At 34.8% G+C, this 9,414-nt stretch overlaps 1 non-coding gene across 1 annotated transcript; it reads right to left on the bottom strand.

Moving 5' to 3' along the window:
- Positions 1-4,645: 4,645 nt before the first annotated feature.
- Positions 4,646-4,752, bottom strand: LOC141669527 (small nucleolar RNA R71). Its single transcript, XR_012553804.1, has one exon. It is a non-coding gene; the product is annotated as a small nucleolar RNA R71 (small nucleolar RNA).
- Positions 4,753-9,414: the final 4,662 nt, after the last annotated feature.

Here is a 9,414-nt window from a genome sequence, read left to right as displayed (position 1 = left end):
GGAATATTCATTAGTCAAACCAAATATATTTATGATCTTTTGAAGAATTTTGACTTAATAGATTGCACATCTGTAAAAACTCCCATGTCAACTGTAACTAAACTTGAATTAAACACTACTAAAAAGTCTGTGGATATTTTAAGTTATAGAGGCATGGTTGGCTCACTTATATTTAACAGCCAGTATATAATGTTTGCTACTTATCTTTGTGCTAGATTTCAAGCTGATCCTACAGAATCTCATTTAGTAGCTATCAAGAGAATTTTCAGATATCTCAAAGAAACTCCAAAACTTGGCATTTGGTATCCTAGAGATTCTGGTTTTGATCTAACTGGTTATTCATATGCAGATTATGCAGGTTGAAAAATTAATAGAAAAAGTACAACAAGAACCTGTCAATTTCTAGGAAATAAGCTAGTATTCCGGTTCAATAAAAAGCAAAATTCAGTCTCTACTTCTACAGCTACGGCTGAATATATTAATGTTGGTAGTTGTTGTGCACAAATTTTATGGATGAAAAATCAAATGTTGGACTATGGTCTACAGGTGAATATAATTCCTATTTTCTGTGACAACACAAGTGCCATTACAATTACTGAAAATCCAGTACAATATTCAAGGACCAAGCACATTGACATCAAGTACCACTTTATTAGAGAACATGTCATGAATGGTACTGTGGAACTTTATTTTGTTCCAAGTGAAAAGCAACTTGCAGACATCTTTACCAAGACAGTTGATGAATCCACCTTTACTAGGTTGGTAAGTGAGTTAGGTATGCTTAATTACTCTTAATTTATTTTGATGTCTAAGCAAATTGAAATGCATCCAGAGTAAAATATGATGTCTCGTGTTAAAAGATGAAATTTTGGCTAAGTCAGAATTTACGTCTCGACGGATGTTCATTATCCGTTGAAAATGAGCATCTGTTAAATCTCATTATCCGTCGAAGTATCAAACATTACGCTGGGTACTTTTATTCTTATCCGTCGAATTGCTCTTAATCTAAGCCGTTAATTCTAAGCATTATATGTCGAATTTACTTACAACCTGTATGTATATTTCAACGGATAATCTTAGAATTTTGACAGTTTTCCTTATTTTTTAAACGGCTATTTTGGGCTAATTTGATTGGTTACTTTATTTTACTTTTACTTTTTGATAGTTTATTTCTGAGTAAGTATAAAAGTTAATTTCATTTCTATTTTTACTTTTATCTTTCTCTAGCAGTTTCTCTAAACTCTCATCTTCTCCAAAAGCAAAAACTCCCTTTCTGCAACTAATTTCAATCACAACAATGGCACCCATAGTCAAAATCATGTCCTCAACTAGGTACGTTTATGAAAAGAACAACTTCGTGGCTTTGGTGAACAAGCAAATTCCTGCATCTGAAGACTATCACAAAATGATGGACTTCATCCTGAACTACAAACTGAGTTATGCCATGCTTGAGTCTCCAACTATCTACTGTGAAATTGTCGAGGAAATTTGGACTACAGCAGTGTTCAACTCAAAGGAAAAAACCATTACCTTCACTCTCAAAGGTAATAAACACTTTATCAACTGTGACACAATTGAAAAGTGCTTTAAACTTCCTGTAAATAACACGCTTGCTCCATACACAGACACTGATGTGAGTAACATGCTAATTTCTATGGGCTATACTCTTATTGCCACTAAGTTAGGTGATGTTAGGAGAATGGGTCTTAGGAAAGAATATAGCTTTCTATGTGATTCCTTTATTAAAGTGTTTTCTTGGTAAAGTTAGCAACTTTGATAATGTGACTTATTCACTTGTTAACATGCTTTATATGCTCTTAAGTGATAAGTATTTTAATATCAGCACTTCTGTCATGTATGAATTAGGGAGTAAGTTAGGAGATATAAAGAAGAGGTCTAAGAATATCTATTATGCTAGATTCTTTATGATGTTAGCTAATTTTGTTTCTGAGGATCGCTCAATTAAGAACCCAACAAACAAGTTTAATTGTTGGGTCCAAGAGAGAAGAATTATTGCTGACTTGGACGGGGAAAATCACCACAAGGATGTTCCCCTTGTTTACATGCCAATCATGAAACAACCTCAGGTAAGTGAGATAAATATTTATGTCCCTACTACTTCTCAACCACCTATTTCTTTGCAATCAATTGTGGCCATGGCACCTGTGACAGTAACCAAACAGGTGCCTACCCAAGCCACAAAACCAAGAATTTCAAAATCCAAGTCAAAGAAAGCCCCCTCTAGTTTCTCTCAAAAGAAGCTAGTTGTAACATCCACTAAAAACCAAGAGGGGAATGTGAAGGAAAGTAAGTATGGTGAGGGACGGGGTGAACATAAAAGAAGCCCTAAGAATAAGTAGGGAGAGGTGTGTGTAACCCAACCTAGCCACACTGCAATTTCCCAAAAAACTATAGTGCTTTATAAGGATATAAGCTCATTACTAGTTTCATCATCTCAAAAGGATGTTACTATTGAAACAAGCTCTCAACCAAGAGCACAGGCCAAGAGGGTTTGGGACACAAAGCTCACCCCAAACTTATATTAGAAACAAGAAGTCTAAAACACTTGGGGATACATGTTGAGTGGCATTTATGACACTTTATAACGCTCCGTAAAGCTTTGAATTGATGATTTGTACTCAAGTTGTTAGTGTTTATAACGTGCTTTTGTAGTGTTTGTGCATTTTAGGAATTTATCAGTAATACAGGTGAATTGGCATTATTTGGATGCTAATATGGTGTTAGGATGGTGTCTATAATAGAAGCTCGTGAAAAGACCAGCTCAAATCAGCAAGAAAAGAAGAATTCAGAATTTATTCCAGAGAGACGGCACGCCCGCGCTGTGAGCGTGCCCGTACTGGTCAAGCGCGCGGCCGCGCCAGGTCGAATTTAGAAAATCCTGTTTCTCATGGAATTTTGATCTAGAAGACTTCTACTCCGCATGTGCTGCTATATAAACACAACTTATGCTCGTTTTTCATGGAGACATACCAGAGCTTAAGGAGAAGGCATAAGAAGACCGTAGAGCACAAAATCAACCAAGGCGAAGAAGATCCAGTTTATTCTTGTGATTCTTTATTTTATGTTGTAACTTTGGATGCTAGTTTTCTTATTCGTGAACCTTCATTCTTGTTTCGTACTTGGTTTTATTAAGTATAAAGACTATGTTTATTATACCATGCTTTCATTGGAACCCACGTTGATGATGAGTCCGATCATGGGCTAATTGTTATCGTGGGGTTCTAACGGATTTATTTATGGAGTTCTTTAGTTAATTTTTTTCAATACCTTAGTGTGTGGTGATTGTATGATAACCTAGTTTTGGTTGTGCTTATTCGTCTTATGAGTGTCGCGAACTTATAAGATAGTGTGTTAATCTTTAATGAAGTGAAAGTGAATTTAAGGGTTTAGAACTTGCCATGCTAGCATAGGTTCATGTATTTGATAAGCATGATTCGTAGGTAATTTTAACCATCTTACTTACCCTATGTAATGAAGATGGAAAACTTGTGCATTAAACCGTTATGTTGTCAAATTCTATAGACGTATAGGGTCTCAATATAATTGGTGTCTATTCAGCTTCTATCTCTTTTATGGATATCTGGTAGTATGGTATTCGTGCAACGAAAGTTGGCGTTTATCAGTTTCGTGTTATCTGATTAGTGTCAAAACCATTACATGCTAAGGTTAAGAACGAAAAGGTTATTGAATGAAGTATATAATGAAGTTAGAATCCCATGTTTGTGTCATATATTAATCAATTCTCTTTAATCTCTTATTTTATGTTCTTTAGTATAATCCTTTAGTTAATCTTAGTATAAACAATCACAAATTGTTACTCGTCTTAGCATTGGACAATAACCATACTAGTGTTGCATAAATATATTTATTAAAATTAACCTAAACCTATCCCTGTGGGAACGAACTAGAAGATATTCTATATTACTTGTGAACGCGTATACTTGCGTGAATTTTAGCACGTGTTTAGCGACTAACAAGTTTTTGGCGCCGCTGCCAGGGATCGGTGTTAATTTTTAGTTTATGTGTTTGTCATCATTGGTCGTTAAAGTTCAGTGACTCGGACATTGTTCTTACTTAATTCCTTGTCATGTTTCAGGTACTCTAGCGAGCGTGTATGCATACGCGTTCTCGGTCTCGTAAGAGGACACCGGATCAAGCTGAGGAAGAAGTTGTAGTCGAGGAGAAAGTTGAGGAAGAGATCTTAGTTGAGAAAGAAGAAGAGGCTCTTATTATAATGGGAGAACCAGAAGCGAATTCAAAGGCTTTGATGGACTACTCTCAACCGAAGATCGATGATATACAGTCTAGCATTGTTCGTCCAACCATCTCGGCTAATACCTTTGAGATCAAGTCGAGCACGATTCAGATGATACAGAACTCAATTCAGTTTGGGGGTTCTCTGACAGAAGACCCCAACATGCACATCAGAGATTACATCAAGATCTGTGACACTTTTAAGTTCAACGGAGTTTCTGAAGATGCTATTAAGTTGAGGTTTTTCCCATTCTCTCTGCGGGATAAAGCTAAGTGCTAGTTATATTCTTTACCATAAGGGTCTATCACCAAATGGGAGGATCTTGCTCAGAAGTTCTTAACTAAATTATTTCCTATGGCGAAGACTGTTGCAATCAAAAAATCACTTACTTAATTTGCTCAGCAATCTGGAGAATCTTCATGCGAAGCTTGGGATCGATATAAGGAGATGCTTAGGAAGTGTCCTTATCATGGGATGCCTGACTGGATGATCATTAACTGTTACTATAATGATTTTGGTACTACTTCTAGACCCATGCTTGATGCAGCATCAGGAGGAGCCTTGTGGCATAAAAGCTACGATGAAGCTTATGAATTAATTGAACTGATGGCTGCTAATGAATACCAGAATCCTACTCAGCGACTATCTCAGTGCAAGGTAGTAGGAATTCTGAAGTTGGATGCAGCTACTGCTATAGCTGCTCAACTTAAGGATTTGACGATGAAGGTGGATTCTCTGTCTAATTATGGAGTTAATCAGATCACTAGTGTTTGTGAGCTTTGTGTTGGTGCCCATGAGACTGATCAGTGTGCCATTTCTAGTGAATCAGCTCAGTTCGTGAGCAACTTTCAGAGGTCGCAACTGTTGGGTTTCGAGCACATAAACGCAACGGAAACATTAATTAAAAACATAAAAAATTAGAATTTTTGAAACCCACCGCAGGATCCATGCGAAAAAACATATATTTAATTCATAGATCAGATTATTTACCTTAAGAAGCTTTACAAATTGGTTGACTAATGGAGATCCAAAGATTGTTCAATCACCACGCATCCCGCTCTCGCGATCTACGCTCTATCGGTATCCACACGAAAGCTTGAACTCAAGGATTGGATGTGTACTAGCACAAACTCGTTTCTTCTTGCTCTCTCCATCTTCTCTCTTGGTGGCTAGGGTTTTAGTAAAAGTCTTTTTCTCACCAAAAATCAGCCACCCAAGAGATATTATATAGAGAGTAGAAAAATGAATTATAACTCTTAATTAATTAGGAGTTATTATTAATTCAAATTTCCTATTTGTATTATAATTAAGTCTCACTTAATTATTTAAAAAATAAATTTCATAATTAATATTAGTAAATTCGAATATCAATATTTATCTAATTAATTAAGTCATACTTAAATAATATTATAAATAATTCGAATTACTTTAATATAATTTAAATCCAATTTAAATTAAATAATCCTTCAAGCATTCTTTGTGTGTGACCCTATAGGTTATTATTACATTGGCAATGAATTTTAAATCTAATTTAAAATCGTAAATAATGAGCGGCATCTAGCAATACATCATTGTTACCCAAGTAATAATAATTGAATCGGTGATCGATTAAACCTTTCGTGAATAATGTACAATGTAATATAATCCCTTTAACCACATATTATAGATTAAACTAGAGGCATGTAATGTGTCATCCTCATCAATGTTTAATCCAGTTTTCCTTGATCAATGAGTAGACTATCATATCAAATCAACATTTGAGCGTGGCCACGCATTTCGTAGTCTAGCTCACACAAGAGGCCAATAATATCACTCCTAAAATAGGAGGGTTAAATCCAATCTAGATCATTCATATTTCTCATACGATTCATAATATACCCAATGTCCACTTTTATCATTACCCGGTTAAGGATAACTTTTAATGGAATCAATGTATATTAATTCTCGTATAGAAATATAATGACTTCAGGTCTAAGGACCATTACATCATTATCACTGTGAGAATTACTTATGACACAACAAACATGTAGAATCTCACATCGGGTATGTCCAGCACCATGTACATGTACATCTTCCTGTATTTTTTACTTTAGTATCACTATACCTATGATCAATGAGATGTGATTATCAGTCAACAAACACACTAGTCTTAATGCATTATTATTGTCCCTTAATAATAATACTCAACTAGGGACCTTTAGGAATATTGATACTATTCTCATAATCTCATTTCTAAGTCACGTACTTAGAGATATATAATTGTATATCATATTCCAAGGACATTTATTAATCTATCATTTATATCGCAATAAATTAAGAATTAATAAATTATAAAGAGAATAATCGATAGAACATAAATATTAATAATCTCAATGTCTTAAACTAAAACATCATAATGTTGTCTCTAGGGCACAAACACTAACAATCTCCCACTTGCACTAGAGCCAATCACCCATGTATCTAATACTCATGGAACTAGTATGACCATCGTACTTCTGATGCGACAAAGCCTTAGTCAGTGGGTCTGCAACACTATCATTACTATGCACTTTACATTTATATCTCCTTTATCATTAATCTCATTAATAAGGCGATATTGCCTAAGGACATGCCTAAACAGTCTCCATGGTTGTTTCAAAAAATATCAATATATTCGGCTTCCATAGAATCATCAATTGTTCTTGCTGTGAACTATTCAAGCTAATATCAATTATATTTAGACAAAACGTAAAATAGACATAAACTCGTAATCATCCTTGTCTGTCCAAAAATTAGGTTCAGAAACTATATCAGTGTAACCCTTTACAACCAGTTCACTATCTTCTCCATACACCAAAATAAATATTTAGTCCTCTTTAAGTACTTAAGAATACTCTTTAAAACTATCAAGTGACCCTCACCTGGATTTGACTGGTATCTGATCATCATGCTCAAAGCATACGAAACATCAGGATAAATACATATCATTGTACACATTATAGATCCAATTACTGACGCGTCTGGAACTTTCTCAAACGGCCCTTATCATCTAATGATTTAGGGGGCAATTATCTTTTGAGATCAATATCCCATGAGACATTGAAACATATCATTTCTTTGTCTCCTGCATCCTAAAATGATTCATTATTTTATCAATGTATGTGTTCTGACTAGGTCGATTAATCTTTTCAATCTATCTCTATAGATCTTGATCCCTAATATATAGGTAGCATCGCCTAAGACTTTCACCGAGAAACTATTTCTCAACCAAGTCTTAACAGCCTGTAGAGAAGGTATGCCATTCCTTATTTGTTATATGTCATCTACATATAATACTAGGAATGTCAAATGGCTCCCACTAACCTTCTTTTAAACACATGGTTCATCTTCATTTTGAATAAAACCAAAATCTTTGACCGTTTCATCAAAATGAATATTTATTCTCCTTGAGGCTTGCTTCAATCTACAAATAGATAGAAGCAACTTACAAACTATCTTAGCAAAATTTGGATCGACAAAACCCTCAGGTTGTATCATATATACATCATCTTCAAGGCTCCCATATAAGAAAGCAGTTTTGACAGCCATTTTCCAAATCTCATAGTCAAAGTAAGCAACTATTGCTAACAAAATCCTGATGGACTTGACCATAGTAACTGATGAAAAAGTCTCATCATAGCCTATACCATGAATTTGTTCGAAACTTTTTGCCACTAGTCGCGTCTTATTAGTCTGTACTTTATAAAAGCAGCAGCAGAGTCCGACAAATCGATATAAGCTATCAAGTGGTCTACTGATTACCTTCTCAAAGCTACTGCCCATCCATATACCATTTATGTACAGGTAATCACTGACTTAGTGTCATGTGATGGCTTCATTAAAATGAAGTTCAAGATATGTATACAGTTGAGTCCATGAATTTTTAGAGATAGACTTGACTTTGATGATCATTGTGTTATTCTTATTTGTTTGTCATTGAGCAATTATGATAGCGAGAGTTAATCCTCATGGGGCATAAAAATAGAGTTGAGTAAGATTATAGTACTTGTTTCTTAATGCATGCATTTTTTGAATTGAATGAAGATGCATACTTTCTGATGATACTATTTTGTTGCTAATTTTATCACTATATCTTCTATATATATGATACTATTTTGTTTCTGATGATGTTTGAGACTGAAAGATAGATATTGCTGGTTCTAGAATTAATATACTATAAAGGAACTATATTTTCTTTTTTGAATCAATTATATTTATGTAAGGTGTATCTGACCCCTTTTCAGTTCATGTAAAAGGATCAGTCTACATAAGTAATCATGCCAGCTTTATGTTATTTTGTTGTGCTTTAATACTTCGCTTCAAGACTGTTGACTTTGAATTACCTAAAATAATTTGAAAGTGTGTTTGGCTTGCTCGCAGATGATGTTTTACGAGTTCATGCCTAATGGTGATAATTGGGCTGCAAAGGCTAGAGCAAAGACAAATGCAATAAGCCGTAAGGCGTATGGTACACCAATAACTGGCCGCAGCAGCTTCTAGTACCAGTATTTCTCAAGTTTATAAGAGTATAACGCTATCTATTAAGTCGTGAACTAGTTTAACTTTTGTTTATGTAGTTTAACTTTTGTTGGATGTTGGATGTTTTAGTATGGGGTTGGATGTTTTAGTAGGATGGTTGTTGGATGGTTGGATGTTTTGGGAGGGTGTTTGTTAGATGTTTGTTGTTTTGGATGTTTTATTGAATTTTGGGTTGCTTAAATACCAATAGCACATTTTTAATTTCTTATTTGTCAAAGTGTTACATTAGCTTCATAAACTGTTACCGTAGACAATGTAAAATGTTTCAGTAGCTTTCTTACAAATGTTACATTAGCTACTAAAAGTGTTACCATAGGTTCTTAAAATATACCATAAAAGTGGGACCTGCATGCCACGTCACTACATGCCACATCATTAATATGGGCCCCACACTGCCATATTAGCATGCCACATTGCATGCCACGTCAGCATGCCATGTCAGTGTTCCACGTCATTTTGAAAATTTTGTGTCTCTCTAATGTAACATACATTTTACGTTACATTTGGACTTTTTTTGTTACCTTAGGGGCCTAGGGTAACAGAAAAGGCCATATTACAGTAGGCGACGTTTATGTTAGATT

The sequence above is a fragment of the Apium graveolens genome, chromosome 6 (genome assembly GCF_009905375.1).
Source record: "Apium graveolens cultivar Ventura chromosome 6, ASM990537v1, whole genome shotgun sequence".
Taxonomy (NCBI): domain Eukaryota; kingdom Viridiplantae; phylum Streptophyta; class Magnoliopsida; order Apiales; family Apiaceae; genus Apium; species Apium graveolens.
Note: the sequence above shows the minus strand (reverse complement) of the source record. Positions and strands in the feature narration are given on the sequence as shown.